The following is a 23,381-nucleotide window of genomic DNA, read 5'->3' on the forward strand; positions in this document are numbered from 1 at the left end:
CAATACCATCAGTTCCTGATCATCAGCTGCCTCCTGAAATGGTTGAACGTCAACAAATTCCTTCTGGTGCAGTGACTCTGTATATTCTTTTCATCTTCTTTTGATGCTTCCTGTGTTGTTCAAGAGTTTGTCCATAGACTCCAAAATTGCAGCTCAAAGCTTGAGTTTTTTTCTTCAGTTCTTTCAGCCTGAGAAATGCCAAACATGTTCTTTTCTTTTGGTTTTCTGAATCCAAGACTTTGCACATTTCATTGTAATATTTTACTCTGTCTTCTCGAGCTGCCCTTTGAAAAATTCTGTTCAGCTCTTTGACTTCAGCATTTCTTGCATATACTTTAGCATTTCTGTGTTTAAGAGGCGGTTTCAGAATCTCCCTATAATGCCCATTTTGTTTTTTTCTTTCTTTCCCGTCTTTTTGATGACCTTTTTGCTTTCTTCATGTATGATGTCCTCAATGTCATTCCACAACTTATCTGGTTTCCAGTCATTAGTATTCAGTGCAACACATCTATTCCTGAGACGGTCTCCAGATTAAGATGGAATATGCTCAAATTCATATTTTGGCTCTCGTGGGCTTGTTTGAGTTTTCTTCAGCTTCAACTTGAACTTGCACGTGGGCAATTGATTTTCTGTTCCACAGTCAGCCCCTTGTCTTGTTCTAACAGATGATATTGAGCTTCTCCATTGTCTCTTTCTGCAGAAGTAGTCAATTTGATTTCTGTGTTTTCTATCCAGTGAGATCCATGTGTATAGTCACCATTTATGTTGCTGAAAAAGGTATTTGGAATGAAGAATTTGTTGGTCTTGCAAGATTCTGTCATGCTATCTCCAATATAGTTTCTATCACCAAGGTCATATTTTCCAACTGCTGATCCTTTTTCTTTGTTCCCAACTTTCATATTAAAATCACCAGTAATTATTAATGCATCTTGATTGAATGTTTAATCAGCTTCAGACTGCAGAATTTGGTAAAAATCTTCAATTTCCTCATCTTTGTTTGGCATTAGTGTTTGATGCACAAATTTGAATTATAGTTGTATTACCTGGTCTTCTTTGTAGATGTATGGATATTATCTTATCACTGACATAGTAGTACTTCAGGATAGATCTTGAAATGTTCTTTTTGACGATGAAATGTGATGTCATTTCTCTTCAAGCTGTCATTCCCAGCATAGTAGACCATAGGCTTATCTGGTTCAAAATGGCTAATACTACCCTATTTCAGTTCACCTATGCCTAGGAAAGAGCCCTGGTGGCACAGTGGCTCTGCTGCTAACCAAAAGGCCAGCAGTTTGAATCCACTGGTCGTTTCATGGAAACTCTATGGGGCAGTTCTACTCTGTCCTATAGGGTACCTGTGAGTCAGAATCAACTCAAAGGCTATGGGTTCTTTTTTTCGTGTGTGTGTGCCTAAAATACCAACCTTTGTGCATTCCATTTTTGATAACTTCCGGTTTTCCTAGATTCAGGAAGAAGGACCTGGCAGTCTACCTCTGAAAAGATTTGCCAGTAAAAACCTTATGAATAGCAGCAAACATTGTCTGGTGTAGTGCCAGAAGATGAGCCCCTCAGGTTGAAACACATTCAAAATACAACTGGGGACGAGTTGTTTCTTCAGGGTAGAGTCTAACTTAATGGCACGGATGGAGTAAAGCTTTTGGGACCTTCGTTTGCTGATATGGCATGACTCAAAATGAGGAGAAACAGCTGCAAACATCCATTAATAATCAGAACATGGAATGTAAGAAGTATGAAGCTAGGAAAATTGGAAGTCTCCTTGGAAACCCTGTGGGGTATTTCTACTCTGTCCTATAGGGTTGCTATGAGTCAGAATCAATTAGGTAGCAAGGGATTTGGTTTGGGGTTATATAAGGGTTTCCTGCTATATTGAATCATCACCATTATTATGAAGGAATGCACAGGACAGGGATACAGAAAATGACAAACTATCTCTTCAAAGGAAAATAATATCTGAAGCTGAATACCTTCCCCCAGCTGAAAATATAAATTCTGAAAATAACAAAGAACCCACGTTAGCCTTATATACCTGTCAACCCCACAATCTTCACAATTCTGTACCACTAAATCACCATATTACACAGAAATTTGAAGTTTAGAGAATCCAAGTAACTTTCTCATGTTTCCACAGCTAGGAAATGTCAGAATTGGGATTCAAATAGATGGTTGCTTCCCCTTAATATCTGTGCAGTTATGACCATTCCACCAGTCTGTATCTATTTGAGAGAGTCTTACAGCTGCAGGAGACAGGGCCAGTGGCCTGTCTTCACCAAGAAGGTGGGGAATAGGTGAGGAATTAGTTTAAATGGTGAATAAGAAATGAAAATGCAGCCAAAGGCAGGGAGGTTTGACAGGGACAGAAGATATGAAGTGCAAAGAGGCCAGAAAGAGGGAGTATATTCGGGGCACAGAAAGCTCTTTTCTGTTGCTGATGCTAGTGATCCTTACAAAGAAGTGTGGGGAGAAGAGGTAGGCGAAGTAAGCAGGCCAGATGTAGAAAGGTTTATGTGTCACTCTATCGAGGGTTCTTTTTTTTTTCCCCTTCAAAACTATACAGTTATTAAAGCTTTTAGAGTTGGAGAATGGCTAGAATTTGTAGGACTTTAATATATAAGAGCTTACTCTGGCAGTGGTGAAGAAAGGGCTAGACTACCTGTCTGGTAGTTTGTTGTACTGTGGCAATTGCATGTTGCTATGATGCTGGAAGCTACACCACTAGTATTTCAAATACCAGGGTATACACAGGGTAGACAGGTTTCATTGGCACTTCCAGACTAAGACAGACTAGAAAGAAAAACCTGATGATCTACTTCTGAAAATTAATGATGAAAACTCTATGGATCACAACAAAACATTGTCTGACTCACTTGCTTTTGACGTCATCAAAAAAAAGAAGAGGACATCAGGTTTAGTAAAGTAGAGGGCCAGTGAGGGCACTGGAGACCCTTGCTGAGATGAAATGGCACAGTAGCCATGATGATGGGCTTGAACATGATGGTGACCATGAGGATGATGAATGACCAGCCAATGTTGAGTACTGTTGTATATAGTTGGTATGAGTTGGAGTCAATTCGGTGGCAACTAACAACAGACAAAGAAAGTGCTTAAAACAATTTATTAAATGAAGACACTGGCAAGAAAAATTGATGGGAAGAGTGAGGTCACAGAAATGTTTGAGTACAAAGATTTCTTAACTTTCCCAGAAGTCAGTGCCATTCCCAAGCCCCTCATCATTTCTGGCTTCCTAGAGGTACCCAAGAGGAATGGCCATTGTGTCCCAGCTTTCTGAACAAAAGATCATTTTTTTTTTTCCTTTTCAAAATGTTTGTCTTTATTACCTCAACTTGCTTGTGTCACTTTGCACAACTTAATACACTACTGCTTTCAGTTTAAAGAGCCCTGGGGGTGCAATGGTTAAGAGCTTGCCTGCTAACCTAAAGATCTGTGGTTCAAACTACCAGCTGTTCTGTGGAGAAAAGACCTGGAGATCTGCTCCCATAAAGATTACAGACTAGGAAACCCCAGTGATATCACTAGGGGGTACAGGAAGTACAGACCTCACAGGGTGATACTGTCAGAGGGGGGTGACACCAAAATGACTGTCTATAAAAATATGCATGTAGTTATAGCAACAAAAATATTTTTCCTAAGCTCAATTTACGTGTTTCAATATACCTACAAGACTAAAACTATATACTAAGTTACTTCTTGAACCTTCAAATGTGCTCTGGTCAGAGCTGCCATTATTACCCAACTACAATGATGCTTCGAATCATGTGGTTTTGTCTACACGCGCTATGAGAATGCACTGTTTCCACGGCTCCTGGTGTTCTTATAGTCAATGATTTTGTCAGATTTTCTGGTGTTTTAGCTACAATTTTGTGGTAATTAGTATTTGTGAAGCTATACAAATAACTTTTTTGAGAATGAAATAGTAATTAAAGGAAAAGAAGCCATGATAAATGGGAATTATGATTTACAAGAAACATCAGTCCAAAAAAGAAATTTTTATACTGATTTTGTATGGTCTGGTGCAGGAGAGGGTCCATTGTGGCGGGTGGTGATACCATGAGTTACTGCACTGGCTGACACCAATCTTAGTCACACCACTGGGAAACCCTATGGGGCAGTTCTAGTCTGTCCCACAGGATCACTTTGAGTCTGAATTGACTCAACAGCACACAACAAAAACGACTTTCAGTTTACATGTTTACGTATTAGCAGAGATGTTTTCAGAATGATTTCTCAATCTGAAAGCTTCTTCCTCAAATTAAAAGATAAAAACCATCAAATTATGCCAGAGAATAAGAAACCATGTGAAGAGTGCCTTGTGCTCTTAAACAATCTTACATTTGAAACTTGCGTAGCGCTGCCAAAAATATTGTATAGTCTCACAGACACACCGTCAGAATTTTCAGAGAAGATGCTCATCAAACAAGTTTAAATGCATGTTGTGTCTCAACACGAGATCGTGTTGCCTATAGTTGAACCAATAAACTTGAAATTCTCTGTCAACTGCATCACTTTAATTCACTTTTTAATACTAAAAGAATTAACTTATAAAATGTAAACATTTAAATGAACTAATATTTCGTGGCTTATTTCAACTTGTACTTATTTACATGATTCCAGAAAACTCAAAATATAAAAGTTTCCCAAACCTTGTTCAGCTTTGGCTAGGCCTTGCCTACAGATTCATTCAACATTCAGGTATTAAATGCCATACAGTGTTTCTAAGTGCTAAGGATGCAGTCATTCATTTATTCATCAGACTTGCTGTGTGCCCATCAGTATTTAGTCACTGGGGATATAAAGACATGGCACTTGCTTTCATGTAGCTTGCAGTCTAATACGGTGTTTTTCAAACCGTGGGTGGAGTCTATTGCTGGGCCATGAAATTAATTGGCTTGATCATGATCAATACATTTTAGAAAGTAAATATAGTAAAATAGTGTCAAAATTACTAGAGTGCCTCACACAAGGTAAAAATGGTATTACTCCTTATAATATTGTTTCAGTTAAAACACTGGATTGAACAATAAAATATATCTTTTCCTAAATATTACGAACTTTAAAAAGTTTTTAAAGCACTTGTCTAAATTAATAAGTTCACTGATAAAAAATAGATGATTCCTAGCTTCAAATTGCTCAAAGCCTAGAAGAGAAAAAAGGCATGTAAACAGGTAAATTACAATAAAACAATAGCAAGTGATAAACAAAGGGATGGAAACTTGTACAAAGAGGAGAGGGCATAGAAGTGTAGCTCAAACTCTGTGAGAGAATAGCGCCTGGTCCTGGTTTTTTTTTTTTTTTTTTGCTTTGTTTTGTTTTATTAACAAAAATAGAAAGAAACTTGCCACTAAATATAGTCTGTGGCTTTTTTTTTTTTTTTTTTAACTTAACAGAGCCATGGTGGCACAGTAAAGAGCTCAGCTGCTAACTAAAAGGTCGGCCATTCGAATCCAAAAGGTCAGCTGTTCTAATCCAAAAGCTGCTCCTTGGAAACTTATGGAGCTGTTCTACTCTGTCCTACAGGTTTGACTTGATGGCAGCAGGTTTAGATTTTGTTTTTGTTTTTTAACATAATACACTTATTCTTGTGACTATGGATGTCTATCGTGCCCTGGCCTTTGGAAAAATAAACCACCTACATTTTGCTTCCTTGAAAATGTTCTCACACATTTTATCATGCATTCCACTAAGGACAACATTTGCCCAAAGTTGTCTTGGCCAGCAATGTGACTGGACAGATGAAATTTCAAAAGGCAAGTGTCTCGAACATACCTTCAGGGCCTTCCCCCTCCAAGCTGGTAATTGTTTCTGGCCAGGCAAGTTTAGTGTTACCATTTTTAGAGACCTCACCACTCCCATTGTTATATGAACTGCTAGAAAGTTTAAGGTTTCAGGTTGTTTTTAAATTATCACTTATGTAGTTAACACATGGTTCAATTATAGTTTAGTGAATTGAAACATGGACTCCTTTTTCTGTAGTAGGCACTAACTTAACCATTAAATAAACAATGATGAACAAACTCAGATGTTTATACTTCACCCTGTAACCTATAAAGGCATTAAACTTAAATTATACATAAAGGTATAATTATGTGCTATGAAATGAAAATACAGATTCCTAAGGAAAAATATTTTCAAGAAAATCTTTAAATATAAAAATTTAAATTTGGGGTGGAATTCAAGGATCTTGATGAAGCAGTGATCTTTGCCTGAAATTGATGGGTGCAATGGAACAAGTTTAGCTGGACAATTGGGGCACAGTTTGCAGGGCTGGGTGGGGGGAGAATGGAGAGAGTGATGAAGGGGGAAGTGTCATTAGTAGAGGAAGGGGTATCTGTGAAATATACGTAACAGCCCTAGGGTGAAAAATGGTGAATTGGGGGCCTAAAAAACCACCCAAAGTGGGAGCAAAAAAGAGATTAAGGAGAATAACAACATAAGTTATGACTGGGATATAGAAAGACAAGGGCTATGATAAAAAATATGTAGGGCCTTTTGCTCATATTCAAGATTTGGCATTTTTATTCTACGCTCAATAAGAAGTCATTGAGGGGCTTTAAGCTTGCAAATTTGTGGAAACAGTTACAACATATCAGATGTATCTAATATATTTTGCTTACAGTAACTCATTACACAAATTGTTTTGCTTAGAATTTTAATATATTGACTTCATAACTATAGCCAGTCATATTTACAAGTTCTTTTGGTTGAAAATACATGCGATTTCATGCATATGTAAAATTTATGAAGATACTAAAAGAGCTTATTTTATGCCTTCCATTAATAATAACAGAATTTGCAATAAAGTAAATGGTGCTCAACTGAGAATACTGTTTGTTTTGTTTCTTTATACTCATTGGCTAGCTGATTATTATCACTACATGATATATTGAACGTGTCTTCCTTATCGTTTTCCTGTTGTTTTTTCCTACTCAAGGTGATTTCTAATACCAAGTGCACAACCAAAGAAAACAACTTCATTTTATTGGCAACCATCCATTTTATATTTACTTTTCGTGGTTTTCTTGAAAGTGATTTTCCTAAAATTCTCCACAAAATTCGTTGTAATATGTTTCAACCCTCATGTAATCTCATTACAACTAATATGAACAAACACTAGTTTATTAGAATTAATTGAGAAACTCACAGAAACCAGAATAATCTGATGGTAAGATCAAAACCTACCAAGTAAGCTTATCTCTGTAAGGCAGTTTGGGGAAAAGGATAGGCAAAGGAGAAAAGACTGGAAGCTGAATGACACTCAAGGTCTAGATGAACAAATGTTTTCCAAAACAATGTTTTAAACAACCAACTCATAAATCAGAGGGGTAAAGATACTAAATGCACCATTATATAGCCTAACCTAGTCATTTGTCTCAAAATAGATTAGTCTAAGCCTTTCAGAGATGCTGAGTTTGGAATTAGAATAAAGAGAAAGACTTGTGGATATATAATAACAAAACTGCCTGGGCAAGCTAATGTTTTATTTTCATTTTGGAGATATTTATAAGAATTTCAAAATGCAGGAAAAAATAATATATTTGACTTCAATTCTCAAGTATAAGAGGAATAAATCCAAATCTTCTACCAAACTACCAGCACTTTGGGTAACCTATAGTTGTGTTGTTAAGTAATATGAATTGAAAACATTTTTCAAAAAAGTTAAGTTTAGGTTACCCCTTGTGGATCCACATTTCAGATATAAGGGAGCCGCATTTTTGTGTAGCAGCATAAGCTGCAGCATTACGATGTCCAGAGCGAAGGAATTTGGCTCCTATCATGACAGCTTTAAACCAAAATTGACATTTAACAGAGACCCCTGAGAAGCTGGAGAAGACCATACTCTGAAAATGCCCTCATAAAAAAAGTTTAAGCTTGTGAATATTGTGAAGCTAAGATCCATATTAAACCCTATTACCAAAAGATGACCTAATCGTAAAATTTACCAGGTTAAAAATATGCTTTATAGTTAAGGAAAAGCATCACAGCCACACCAACGTCTGTCTCCTCTTGACTTCTCTCCTGCTTTTGGTACACTCTGTTTCTTCGCAGCCATTACCAATAAGGAGCAATCTTTTCTTCCTCCCAGAAAGGGGACTGAAGGTGGACATGTTTCTTGCTTCTTAAAAAAAAAAAAAAAAAAAAGTTTGTGTGTGTATTTATTTATTGATATAAAAACAAACAAACCAGTTGCCATCGAGTCAATTCCAATTCATACTGACCCAATAGGACAGAGTAAAACTGCTGCATTGGGTTTCTAAGGAGCCCCTGATGGATTCAAACTGCCAACATTTTAGTTAACAGTTGAGCTCTTAACCACTGCACCATCAGGGCTCTATTTATTGATACAAAAATAACAAAAACAAACCCTTGCCACTGAGTCGATTCTAACTCAGGGTGATCCTATAGGACAGTGTAGAACTGCCCCATAGAGTTCCCAAGGAGCACCTGGTGAATTCGAACTGCCAACCTCTTGGTTAGCAGCCATAGCTCTTAACTACTACGCCCTCAGGTTTTTCTTTATTGATATAGGTATATATTTAATTTTGTAGGTGTTTCTGTCCAAAAACATTAAAGATGCATTCAAAAAATTCTAGGAAAAAAATGTTGTAAACTGTGAGCTTAGGAATTGATTTTTAAACCTAGCTATACCACAATCAGAGCCCTGCTAGTGCAACGGTTAAGAGTTGACTGTTAATTGAAAGGTCGGCAGTTTCAATCCATCAGATGCTTCTTGGAAACCCTGCGGGGCAGTTCTACTCTGTCCTATATGATTACTATGAGTCAGAATCAATTGGAAAGCAACGGGTCAGGTTTTATTAACTGAAAGGTTGGCAGTTCTAGTCTACCCAGATGTGCCTTGGAAAGAAGATCTGGTGATCTATTTCTAAAACATCAGTCATTGAAAACTCCATACAGTACAGCTCTACTGTGAAACACATGAGAGTACCAGGAGTCATAATCAACTTGATAACAACTGGTTTGGTTTTTAGTTTTATATCACAGGCTAGTTCTGTGACTTCAACTTGACCAAGCCATTTAATTAAAAATGTAACAAAGTGGTATTAGTGCTGTATTTGGTCCTCTTTCCCTGAAATTGACCATTGAGACCCACAGTTAAGAATAAAAGACGTGGGGTATCCTGCATACCATCTCCTAAGAGAACAGTTATTATTGGAGTTTATGCAATTGTCCCAACTATGTCACTTTTCTTGAAGTAAGCAAGAGGAAGACTTGGAAACACTAGATCATATTTTTGGAGAGAGCAGGATGTTTCATACAGAAAGGCCATCTGTTCCCCCACTTCCTATTGGAAGAGCTGAAATTCTTTCTTTCTACAGGGTCAAGGATCAAGGAAGCAAAAAAACAATAAAGTTTAGGGGAGAATTGCCTGGACATTAACCCCTCTATGAAAACCCAAGCCCAAACCCGTTGCAGTCTATTCTGACTCACAGTGACTCCATAGAACAGAGTAGAACTGCTTCACAGTGTTTCCAAGGCTGTAATATTTATGGAAGCAGACTGCCACATCTTTCTCACTTGGACCTACTGGTGAGTTCAAACCTCTGAACTTTCAGTTAGAAGCCAAGCACTTAACCACTGTACCACCAGGGCTCCTACCCCTCTACCAGTGAGGGAGAATTGATTGTATCTCATCTGATGCTGTTGAGCAGGGAAGGAAAAGGTCCTAAAAAGCATGTTGGGAACAACGTTTTGAAGAAAGGACTGGTATCACAGTGATCCACTATAAATGGCCAGTTCCTCAGTGATGTAGAAGTTGACTACCTGAGGCCGTAGGCCAGGGGGTTGAAGCTGGAGTATATACCGGAAACGGGGACTGCAAACTTGACCTAGATGAGCACAATAGATGGTGATACAGAGGAATGTGGCATGATGCCGCCAGTCCAGGGGGTCAGCCAGGCAATAATTATGAATTTTTAAAACCCTAACATTAATTGGAATCCCTGGTGGTGGAGTAGGTAAGTGATACGTGGTACAGCTGCTAACAAAAATGTCGGCAGTTTGAATCCACCAGCCACTCTTTGGACTCTGTCCTATAGGGTCACTATGAGTCGGAATCAATTAGACAACAATGGGTTTGTTTTTTGTTTTCTCTTTTTTTTTTTAAGAACATTAATTGAGGTTTTATTAAATCCCAGACTCAGTTCTCAGTTAATTCCTTTAACTCCCCCCCCACACACAAACACTATATATACATATATATATATGCACATATATACATTATATATGTATATATACATACAATATATTGAAACAGTTAAAATCATTGTCAATATTTTACAGGTGAGAAAAACGTAAAAGTGATATAACTTGCCCTTGGTTGCACTTCTAGTTAATGGCAGAGGTGAGATCTAACCCAGGCAGTCTCCTTTCCCAAGACAATCAAATCTTGCAAAGGAAAGACAATGTCTCTGTCCACTTAAAACCATCCAAATAACTAGAATAAAACAGTGGGCAAAACTTAGGAGAAACATTTTGAGTTGATTTGGGACCAAAGTTTTTAAATTAACAGAATAAATGCTTACAAATGAGAAGTCTCTATTTTAATAACTAAGAGTTTTTGAAAAGACATAGAATTGGGATAAGATATTGTTATGCATTTCCACTACTTCATATGGAAATTAAGATTCAACAGGGCGAAAGTAGTTGTGTTTATAGGAAAAATGAAACCATTTCAAGTTTGTACTCTCTTAAGTTGGTATTCCTCAATAAACTGGTTATAAACAGCTGTCTCCTTTATAAAATGAAGACATTTAGAAGTTTAGTCAGGCAAATTGTGTTTGAAATCTGGCATTTCTACTTTATTGCAATTTTGCCTTGGGTAATTCAGATTTCTTATGGGTAAAATGAGGATTCTCGTTGTTGCCATAAGAACTAAATGAGATGGAGTATATGTATTCATACGAATACTTGGGTGATGAGACAGGTAAGCATTTGACCACTAACCAAAATGTTGGTGGTTGGAACCCATCCAGGGGTACCTCTGAAGAAAGGCCTGGAGATCTGCTTCCGAAAGGTCACAGCCTTGAAAGCTCTATGGAGTACAGTTCTACTCTGAAACACATGGGGTCACTGTGAGTTAGAATTCACTCAGTGGCAATTGGTTTGGGTTTTTTTGGTTTATACGTATTAGAATATGCCATGTTGTTTAAATAACCAGCCTGGTATTTCAGCTGTTTAACAAACTAAAATGTTATTTCATTTTAATGTAAAATTTTTGAATAGGTGGTTAGGTCAGGCAAGTAGCTTTCCATCATGTAGTCAACAGGGAGTTAGACTGACCACAGTTGAGTCAATAAAAGAAAAACAGAAAGAAAAGGGAGAAGTTTATCTGGGAGGTTTATGTGGGCAAGACCTACAGCGGTACATTACTTCTACTTTGCTGTAGATATTGTTGTTAGCTGCTGTTGAGCCGGCCCCAGATTCATAGTGACCCCGTGCACAACAGAGAGAAATGTTGCCTGGCCCTACACCATCCCCATGACCCTTTTCAGATCCTACCTACTTCTACTAATATTCCGGTAAAAAGCTCTTAGTCACATGACTGTACCCAGCTGCAAGAAATTCTAGGAACTGCAATCTGTGTGCCCAAAGAACGGAAAAAGGATGCTAGTGGTTAGTTGGCAATTTTTGCCATATGTACATAAAATGCTTAGCTGAGGGCCCAGCACAAATTGTTTTCAATTTAGCTACCACTACTGCTCTCTCTAAAAGTCTAATAGCTTTAAAATTCTAAGAAATGAAATGAAAAAATATTTTCAATAACACAGATAACCAGCTTTCTTATAAACAGTGTACTTTGAGCATAAGCACACAAATACTGAAGATCAGATGATAGGTATTTCCAGAAAAATAGTAAAATTTCACATTATATAATCCCTCACTCCCAGAAATGATGAAAACAGATATCACAATCTAAAGATAAAAAAAAAAAAAAAAACAAGTAACCGTCATCCAAAAAAAAAGGTTATTAGGAAGAGTGTAACATGCACTTTGCAAAACACTTGTAGATTTCTGCTTGATGAAGTATATGTGGAAAACAGACTCACGAACACATCGTAATATCAACATACACCTTTCCTTCCTAAAAAATGGCCTTTCCACAATGTATTCCTACTCTCCCTCAGGGCTGCTGTATCTGTAAAGTGCTAATACTGACCTACATCCACTAGCTTTCCAGTTTTTAACCTGAGATGAAGGATATAAAACTACCTAGGTAAATATTTAAAGGAATCAAAGGAAATTCACTTATAGTATTTGCTAGCCAACACCATGGTGGGATATACTTCATTATATTCAAGGATGGGTAACTAAGAAAAAAAAAAAGGAAAAGTCAATATAGAAAAGATAATGTAACATTAATAGAAAGGAAAGAACATAGCACTAGAGAGTAATTCTCTGTAGTGCCTCCTTGGAGATGTCCATGAAGTTAAAGAAAATGTGTGTTTTCTGAAGCTGGAGATAAAAAATTGATTGACAATACAACAGACTGAGATAAAAAGTTGGCTGTCAGGTTTAGGGAAGAAAGTTAAGGAAACAATGCTTTAACAAAAATGTAAATGGCATAAGAAACAGAATTTGGGGAAAAACGCTCAAAATGTAGACATAAATTCTTCTGGTTCTAGCCATGCATCTTAGTTTGCCAGAGTTGATGTAACAGAAATAACACAAGTGGGTGGCTTTATGGAACAGAAATTTATTTTCTCACAGTTTAAGAGGCTACAAGTCAGAATTCAGGACACCGGCTCTAGGGAAAGGCTCTCTCTCTGTCAGCTCTAGGGGAAGGTCTTTGTCCCTTTCAATTTCCCTACCTCAGTTCCTTCACAATCTTCATGTGACATCGATCTTCCTGTTTGTCCTTGTTTCTCTGTGCCTAATCTGCTCTTTTTATATCTTAAAAGTGATTAGGTTTAGCACACACTCGACACTGATATCCCATCATTAACAAAGAAAACCCTATTCCCAAATGGGATTACATCCACAGGTATAGGGTTTAGGATTCCAACACTTAATTTTTGGGGACACCATTCAATCCATAATACCATGTAATTATTTTGCCTACTTGTAAGGGAGTTTTCCTTGGAAACCCTGTGGGGCAGTTCTACTCCGTCCTTTAGGGTTGGTATGAGTCAGAATAGACTTGACAGCAACGAGTTTTTGTTTTTTTTTTGGCGGGGGAAGGGTGTTTTCAATTGCCTCATATGCATGTGAAAGCTGGATGATGAATAAGGAAGACCGAAGAATTGAAGCCTTTGAATTGTAGTGTTGATAAAGAATTTTGAATATCCCATGGACTGCCAAAAAAAAAACAAACAAATATGTCTTTTAAGAAGTACAACCAGAATGCTCGCTAGAAGCAAGGTTCCACTTTGGACATGTTAATCAGGAAGGACCAGTTCCTGGAGAAAGACATCATGTTTGGTAAAGTAGAGGGTCACCAAAAAAGAAGACCCTCAATCAAATGGATTGACACAGTAGCTCCAACAATGGACTCAAGCATAACGATTGTGAGAATGATGCAGGACCAGGCAGGTTGCTGAGTCGGAACTGACTTGCCGGCATCTAACAGCAACAACACCTTGTAAGGGTAGGAGAAAATATCATAAATATTTTTCCTTTAGCAACCTGAGCTTAAATTTTTGTATGCTTTCCTATAAGGAACGGGCTTTCCAACTTTGTTCTCCTATTGAAAACATTATTTTATATCATGACATGATTCGTGGACACTGTCTTAGTTATCTAGTGCTGCTATAACAGAAATATCATAACTGGGTGGCTTTAAAAAATAGGAGATTATTCTTTCACAGTTTAGAGGCTAGAAGTCTGAATTCAGGGTGGCAGCTCCAGGGGAAGGCTTTCTCTCTCTGTCAGCTCTGGGGGAAGGTCCTTGTTATCAATCTTCCCCTGGTCCAGGATCTTCTCAGAACAGGGACCCCAGGCCCAAAGGACGTGCGTGCTCCTGGCTCTTTTTGCCTGGTGGTATGAGGTCCCCCGTCTCTCTGTTCTCTTCTCTCCTTTATATCTCAAGAAAGATTGGCTTAAAATACAACCTAATCCTATAGATTGAGTTCTACCTCATTAACATATGTGCCTCTAATGCTGCCTTGTTAACATCATAACCAAACCAAACAACCCGTTGCTGTGGAATCCTTTCTGACTTAGAGCGAACCTATAGGACAGAGTAGAACTGCCCCACAGGGTTTCCAAAGAGCAGCAGGTGAATTTGAACTGCTGACCTTTTGGTTGGCAGCCATAGCTTTTAACCACTGCACCACGAGGGCTTCATCATTGACATCACAGAGGTTAGGGTTTACAACACATAGGATAATCACATCAGATCATGAAATAGTGGACAATCACACAATACTGGAAATCATGGCCTAGCCAAATTGACACATTTTGGGGGGACACGATTCAATCCATGACAGACACACATACACACATGACACACTCACAACACACATACAAATTCTTATTGAACAGTCCAATGTATAATGCTGTCTGATTCTCTTCTGTTCTCCTCTCCTCTTTCCTCAGCTCCTCTCTCCTCCCCTCCCTACCCTTACCCTCCCATTCCCTCCCTCTCCTCCCCTCCCCTCCTCTTCCCTCCTCTCTTCTCTTCTCCCCTCCTCTTCTTTTCTCTAATTTGTTCAGTGTAATGCTGATTAAAATTCATTAATTAGATTTCCTGACCACCTAACGTGTCTATCAGTTTGAAATACAATGCTAAATGGTATCTATAAGTTTGCACAGAAAAAAAAAATGATTGTAGATTCCATGCTTGAAGTTTCTTTTTGTTTAAAGTTCCTGGTGATCCTTCTATGCATTTCTAATCTACTTAGAAGAAGACCTACCTCTTCCTTTCAGCTCTAAGAGGATTTCCAAGGGCAATGGTTAATGGAAATTTGCCTGGAAAATTTTATTAAAGGAGGAGGTAGGCTGTGAGTAGATTCCTCATCTGCTCAATCTGTACGGTCACTGTGCCCCAGGACAGTACAAATTATCTAATGCATTACATGTTAAACTGCAGGATACCACTACCAACTTATTCTTGACATAAACTTAGTGGGCCATGACCAGCATTTATTAAAAATAAAATTACATAGAGTAGAACAAAAATACCTGACTGCTTTGCAGATTTTAAGTATGTTGTTTTATAAAATTTTCGTTAATTTAAATGTATATCTGTATAAACATATATGTCTGTGTATATTCATGTATGATGTAAAATATCTTATTTACATTATCAAAGAGAGAAATAGCAGATATCTTGCTTTGATTTTGGGGTTTTCTTACTTAGGAAACTTAATATTCACTTTAAAGAAATTCCTGCTCAAAGCTAATTCTGCCATTGGTTTTTCTCTCACTTCAAGTTGCAAATCCTTTCTTTTCTGTTGGAAACCAGGCTTGCTGAATTTGACTTTCAAAAGATATAACTGGGGGGAGGGCCAGAGACCATCCTGTGAAATGATATCCCTTAATCTCAGTAAAGAGGGAGTTTAGGGTTCAACCAAGATGAACCAATGGTTGATCTCCCGTATCTCTCTTTCCTCTTTTCTTTATCTGTCTCATTGTACCTACCTCCTTCCAGCCATTTGCGTTTTCTGAAACCAGAATGGTTTGGTTCTATATTTTATATGCATTTTTTATAGAATAAATGCTCACAATAAACCTTATGTTCAAATTTTGTTAAGTTTTCATTAATTTTAACAACAGTATATCACTGATTAAAACAAACTGCTTTAAGTTATTGCTTTGTCATTGCATTTAAGGGCAAGTAAAAGGACATACGAAAGCACTGATTTCTCTGCCTTGGAATCATGGTATTTATATTCTATTATGATCAAGATAAAGAGAAAATAATTCAGCCTGTGATTCAAAAACTCACTTCAAAAAAATAAAAGACAGAAAAACTATAATCGTAACTGTACTGCAAAAGAAAAAACTGAATCAGATATAATGTAAAATTCTGTGTAACATTTCCATAATACACAACCACAAAAACAAAGTAGTAGGAATTTAAAGTAATCAAAAAATAAAAATAAAAAATTACCAAGAGATATACAATACAGTGGTAATTATTATAGTTTAAAAAATTTTTTTTTTCTATGAGCAAGAAGTAAAACAGAAATAAATTTTAAATATATTTTTAAAAAATTGCAAGTGAAGGAAGATCCTCATGTAACCAAGTGAAGAAGTTTATTACAAGCCAAAAAAAGATACATTCGAATTAACTCATCACCACCTGCAGCGGTTCTGGTGATTTAAATCCCTTCAAATTTTTAGAAATGGTGCTTAAATGGAAAGAAAAGTTAGTCGAATAATAATTGGAGAAATAAAGCTTTGAACATGTTCCTTCTAAGAACAGGATTTAGCATTTAATGTATGTGTTCCAAACAATTAGAAAAAAAGAAGCTCATTGAAAGAAAAAAAAGTCCACATAAAATATGGGAAACATTGGAAAGAGTAAAGTCAGAAATGAGGGTATAAATGATTTATTATACAGTGTACAAAGGAGTTAACCTTTTCTATTGAAAAATCTGTATATTTCTTAAAGAGAGAAACTTAAATCACTAAAACTTTTCGAAGTGAAGATGTGGTAGTGAAAAACAAAATGGTTACAAACAAAAGCAGAAAGCAGATTAGATAAACATTGCATCAGATGAACGATTATCAGGCTCAGTAGGAAACTCATATTTAAATGATGAAGGAGTAATCTCCAATTAAGAATCCTGGAAACTTAGGGACATAAAAATTTTGAACTTTTCTACAACCCTCTGCTCCTGGAAAACAACCATGGTCATGAAATTCCCACGCCAACTTTACGTGTTCTGGGACCACACTTGGTTATTTGTGGGCTTCCGGTCTCTTTACAACTGGAAATGTACTTCTTTCCATTCTAACAAATATCAAGAGAAAAAATAAATGAAATAATAGGAGATCAGGAAAAATAAAATTAAAAGAGCCTATTATCTACTCGACAGTAACGGGTTTGGTTTTGCTTTTTTTTTATTCACTAATTATATTTCAAATTTAACATACAAGCTAACTGCCTTTAAAATATTCATGGAAACTTTTCAAAACTCATTATAATTAGACCATCAAATAAAATTCATTTAACAACAAAGAGCATAGGGCTCATTCTCTAACCAAAAAGCATTATGACTAAAATGATAAAACTGAGGTAAAGCCAAAGTAATTGCTTAATTCCTGATAAATATTATGCTGTGTAGATAAAACACTACTTTCTAACATTCATTTATCATTTTTTATGAGCCAAGTGTTAAGTACTTTACATGCATTAAAGAATTCAATTCACAGAAAGTACCTATGAAGTAGTTATCATTATTATCCTTATTGAATAGATGAGGAAATTTAAGCCATGAAAAATTTAGTAATTTGCCTAAGATTTCATAACTACTGAATAGCAGAGCCAAGATTCGAATCCCAGGAGCCTGGCTTCATAGGCTGTGCAAGTAACAATGAAACCATGCTTCTACTCCAGCATACTACCTTTTGAATATTATAGCTTTTAAGACCCTTTTAATGGTAAAAAAAAAAAAAAAATTGGAAAATAAGAAATACAACAAAAGTGAATGTATGGCAGCAAGTTTCACATTTTTTGATGACATAAAAAACTAGGAAAACTAAGAAAGGGCCAAAATGAACAGACACATAAGTAATATATTTAAAAATATAACCAGCAAACAAAATAGCTCACTGCTTTGTAGTGTTTTAGAAGATCACCCTACAATAGATTTTGATGTGTAATAGGTAGGTGTGTGATGAAGGCATTGCAGGAATTTTTATTTAAGCTGCAGAACCAAGGGCTGCCTCTCTCGAAGAAAGCAGAACTGATGTCTGGGGAGGAGGTAGCTCACTTTTTGTAGGTGCTACAGGACCTTTCACAAGCGTAAAAAAATACAAAAGCTGGGCAATGGGTAAGGAAGACTAAAGAAGAATTGACACCTTTGAATTAAAGAGTTGGTGAAGAATATTGACTATACCATGGACTGTCAGAAGAATGAACAAATCTGTCTTGGAAGAAGTACAGTAAGAATTCTCCTTAGAAGCAAAGGTGGTGAGACTTCATCTCATGCTGTGAGTCAGAATCCACTGGAGGGCACCTAACAACAAGAACAGGACATTTTGGCAAAGGAGACCTTGCTCTGTGGGATCCCAAGGAAGCAAACATAACTGGGTGATGGAGTTTTGCTCAGGCTAAAAATGCAAGCAACAGTAAAGTAAAATAAAGCTTAAGGCATCTGAAAAAAAAAATTATATCACGGGGACTCAGTATTTAAGGTAAGGGATCTAGATACAAGGTAAAACAAAAACCTTAAAATTGAAATAAAGAATACTACAGAACAATTCCATTCATAAACAATTGATGAAAATCCTAATAGATCCTAAAGAAAGTCTCAAAACGGATAACTATAATATTTTAAAAGGAAATACTACACCATGACTAAGTAAAATGACTCTAGTGATGCACACACCTAAAACCTCCTTAATATTTTAAATAATATTTCTCAAAAAAGAATCAATTTCACATTTACTGTTGTTGTTAGGTGCCATTTAGTAGGCTCTGACTCATAGTTACCCTATGTACAGCAGAACAAAACATTGCCCCGCCCTGTGCCATCTTCATGATCATAGTTATACTTCAGCCCATTTTTGCAGCCATTGTGTCAATCCATCTTATTGTGGGTCTTCCTCTTTTTTGATGACCCTCCAATTTACCAACATGATGTCTTTCTTCAGGAACTTGTCCCTCCTGATAACATGACCAAAATATGTAGACTAAGTCTTGCCATCCTTGCTTCTAGGAGCATTCTGTCTGTACTTCTTCCAATACAGATTTGTTTGTTCTTCTGGCAATCCATGGTATCTTCAATAATCGCCAACACCACAACTCAAAGAGCTGAATTCTTCTTTGGTCTTTCTTACATGCATATGAGGTGATTAAAAACACTGTGGCTTAGGTCAGGCACACCTTGTCCTCAAAGTGATATCTTTGCTCTTTAACACTTTAAAGAGGTCTTTTGGAGCAGGTTTGTCCAATGCAATGCATCTTTTGATTTCTTGAATGCTGCTTCCATGGGTGTTGATCCTGGATTGAAATAAAATGAAATCCTTGGCAACTTCAGTCTTTTCTCTGTTCATCATTATGTTGCTTATTGTTCCCACTCACTGCCATCGGGTTGGTTCTGAGTTGTGAGAATTGTTTTCTTTACATTGAGGTGTAATTCATAGCGCAAGTTATAGACTTTGATTTTCATCAGTAAGTGCTTCAAGTCCTCTTCACTTTCAGCAAGCAAGGTTGTGTCATCTGTATAATGCAGGTTGTGAATGAGTGAGTCTTCCTGCAATTCTGAAGCCCTATTCTTCTTCATATAGTCCAGATTCTCAGGTTATGTGCTCAGCATACAGATTGAATAAATATTGTGAAAGAATATAATGCTGACACACATCTTTACTGACTTTAAACCATGCACTATCCTCTTGTTCTGTTTGAATGACTGCCTCTTGGTCTATGTACAGTTTCCTTATGAGCACAATTAAGTGTTCTGCAATTCCCATTCTTCACAATGTTATCCATAATTTGTTATGATCCACACAGTCGAATGCTTTTGCATAGTCAATGAAACACAGGTAAACATCTTCCTGGTATTCCCTGCTTTCCGCCAGGGTCTATCTGGCATCAGCAATGATATCCCTGATTCCATGTCCTCTTCTGAAACCAACTTGAACTTCTGGCAGTTCCCTGGCAATTGCTTTTTTGAATGATCTTCAGCAAAATTTTACTTGCGTGTGATATTAATGATATTGTTCTTTAAATTCTGCATTCGGTTGGATCACCTTTCTCTGGAATAGGCATAAACTCTTCCAGTCAGTTGGCCAAGTAGCTATCTTCCACATTTCTTGGCATAGACAAGTGAGCACTTCTAGCATTGCATCCATTTGTTGAAACATCTCTGTTGGTATTCCATCAATTCCTGGAACCTTGTTTTTTGTCAATGTCTTCAGTGTAGCTTCGACTTCTTCTTTCAATACCATCAGTTTTGCTACTTCCTGAAATGATTAAATATCCACCAATTCTTTTCGGTACAGTGACTCTGTGTATTTCTTCCATCTTCTTTTGATGCTTCAAGAGTCATTCAGTATTTTGCCCATAGACTCCTTCAATATTGCACTCACAGTATGACACACTTAGTAAATACAAAAAATAAAAAAGTATTTCTGTTAAAATGAGGGACAGGTTAAAACTTCTTACTCTCAATTATTTACATTGTCATGAAATAATGAGTAAAAATCTTAACAACAAAGAAACAATATTTTTACAATTTTTTAATAATGTATTTGTCTACATAGGCAAAAGTTATCTAATAGAAGACAATTTGATTCAATAAGAGAATTCATCAATATTTTACTTCAAAAAAAATACAAACTCTAAGCAATTCTACTAACAAAGAGAATCAATCAGATTTTAGCTTGCCTGAATAAATATGGAAACCCTGGTGGTGTAGTGGTTAAGTGCTATGGTTGCTAGCCAGAAGGTCTGCAGTTCAAATCCACCAGGTGCTCCTTGGAAACTCTATGGGGCCGTTCTGCTCTGTCCTACAGGGTCGCTATGAGTCAGTATTGACTTGATGGCAATGGGTTAGGTTTTTAGATTAGAATAAATATACATATATGTAACTTTAAAAAAAGGTTCATAAAAAATAATTTAAAAGAATGGAATATGAAACTTTCAGGATTTGAACACATATTCTTTTAAATAGATAAATTCACCCTGAATTATAGAATTATCTCAACACGCATGAATTTCCCAGTTACCTACTCTGCCCATCACCTTAACAATAGGAAATGTCGTCACATCAAATGATCTCCAAATCTTTGCATTCTACACCAAAGACTTCTTTCTCACTTGCGTTACACGTCCATTGTGAATTAGCTTTGTAAGAGTATTCTCTACCTGCACATAGTAGCCCCTGTGGCATATGGAGAATAGAAGTGGTCAGTCATGTGATGCATCTTACACCGACCCTTTGATTAGCAGCCGTAGCACTTAACAACTACACTGCCAGGGTTTCCTACCTTTACCTTAGAGGTAACAAATTTTACTTTTGTTTGCACTTTGCCAGAACTAGTCACCATTGAAGCCTGACACATCAACGAGGCAGGGGAGTATATGTCACCCATAAGAGGATAGAAAATATTTGTGTGTCTGTGTGCACGTGAGTGTATAACACCACTCTTCTGTCAGTTTTTCGTACTGTGGTGGCTTGCATGTTGCTGTGATGCTGGAACCTATGCAACCAGTATTTCAAATACCAGCAGAGCCACCCATGATGGACAGGTTTCAGCTGAGCTTCCAGACTATGACAGGCGAGGGAGAAGGACCTGACAGTCTATTTCTGAAAAGAATTAGCCAGTGAAAACCTTATGAATAGCAATGAAACATTGTCTAGAAGATGAGCTCCTCAAGGTGGAAGGTGTTCAAAATACAACTGGGAATGAGCTGCCTCCTCAAAGTTGAGTTGACCTTAGTGACACGGATGGAGTAAAGCTTTCCGGACCTTCACTTAATGATGTGGTATGACTCAAAATTAGAAGAAACAGCTGCAAACATCCATTAATAATCGAAACATCAAATTTGTAAAATATGAAAAAAAGGAAAATTAGAAGTTCTCAAAAATGAAATTGAAGATTGTGATGAACGGGAATGCCAGAACACCTAATTGTGCTCATGTGGCATCAGTACATATACCATGAGGCAGCTATTAGAACAAGGGGATACAGCATGGTTTAAAATCAGGAAAGGTGTCCATCTGGGTAGTACCAATTCACCATACTTATCCAATTTGTATGTTGAGCATATAATTCATGAAGCTAGACTATATGAAGAAGAACACTGAATCAGGATTGGAGAAAGACTCATTAACAATCTGTGATATGCAGATGACATAATCTTGCATTGCTAAAAGTAGAGAGGACTTGAAGTGCTTAGCGATGAAGATCAAAGACCACAGCCTTCGGTATGGATTATACCTCAACACAAAGAAAACAAAAATCCTCACAATAGGACCAATGAGCAACATCATGATAAATGGAAAGAAGGCTGAAGTTGTCACGGATTTCATTTTACTTGGATCCATAATTAATGTCCCTGAAAGCAGCAGTGGAGAAATCAAACTACGCTTTGCATTGGGCAAATCTTCTGCAAAAGATTTCTTTGAATTGTTAAAAAGCAAAAATGTCACCTTGAGAATTAAGGTGCTCCTGACCCAAGTTATGGTGTTTTCGGTTGCCTCATATGCATGCAAAAGCTGGACAATGAATAAGGAAGACTGAAGAAGAATTGACACCTTTGGGTTATGGTTTTGGTGAAGAATATTGAATATAATATGGCCTGCCAGAAGAATAAACAGATCTGTCTTAGAGGAAGTACAGCCAGAATGTTCCTTAGAAGCTGGGATTGCACGACTTTGTCTCACATACTTTGGACATGTTATCAGGAGGGACCAGTCTTTGGAGAAGAACATTATGCTTTTTAGAGGGTCAGTGAAAAAGAGGAAGACATTCAATGAGATGTCACAGTGGATGTAACAACGGGCTCAAGCACAGGAAAGATTGTGAGGATGGCACAGGAACTGGCAGAGTTTTGTTCTAATGTATATAGGTTTTCTATGAGTTAGAACCTACTCGACAGTATGATAGCACCTAACAATGAGATATATACATACATATATATACATACGTAAAGTATGTACTTAGCAAGAGAAACTAGGCTTCTCATGTTCCTGTGAAAAATATATATTCATGTATAAATAATTCTTTTCAAACAGCAACTTCAAATAAGAAAAAAAAAAAAAAAAAATGAAAGGTAGGTTTTTTAGCTTTATTTCCTTTAAAATAAAGTCTACTTTCACGAAGAAACCATAAAGGACCTAGAAGTAAATGGCATATATTTATTTATAGGTTGAGGAAAATTTTCTTTCCATAACACAAAGATAGGAAATGCCATGAAAAAATATGCATGTGTACATATACATGGAAACCCTGGTGGCGTCAAGGTTAAGAGTGCTCGGCAGTTGGAATCCACTAGGTGCTTCTAGGAAACTTTATGAGGCAGTCCTACTCTGTCCTATAGGGTCTCTATGAGTCGGAATCAACTCGACCACAACGTGTTTGGTTTGGTTTTGGTTTATACATACACATACATGAAAACAAATTAAGATATCAAAAACACTCTGAAAAATTCTTTGAAACTCAAATTTTGACAAAGTGCTGATACTCTTAATTAGTTTTGTATGTTTAAGTTG

Source organism: Loxodonta africana, chromosome 5 (assembly GCF_030014295.1).
Source record: "Loxodonta africana isolate mLoxAfr1 chromosome 5, mLoxAfr1.hap2, whole genome shotgun sequence".
In the NCBI taxonomy this organism is placed as follows: Eukaryota; Metazoa; Chordata; class Mammalia; order Proboscidea; family Elephantidae; genus Loxodonta; species Loxodonta africana.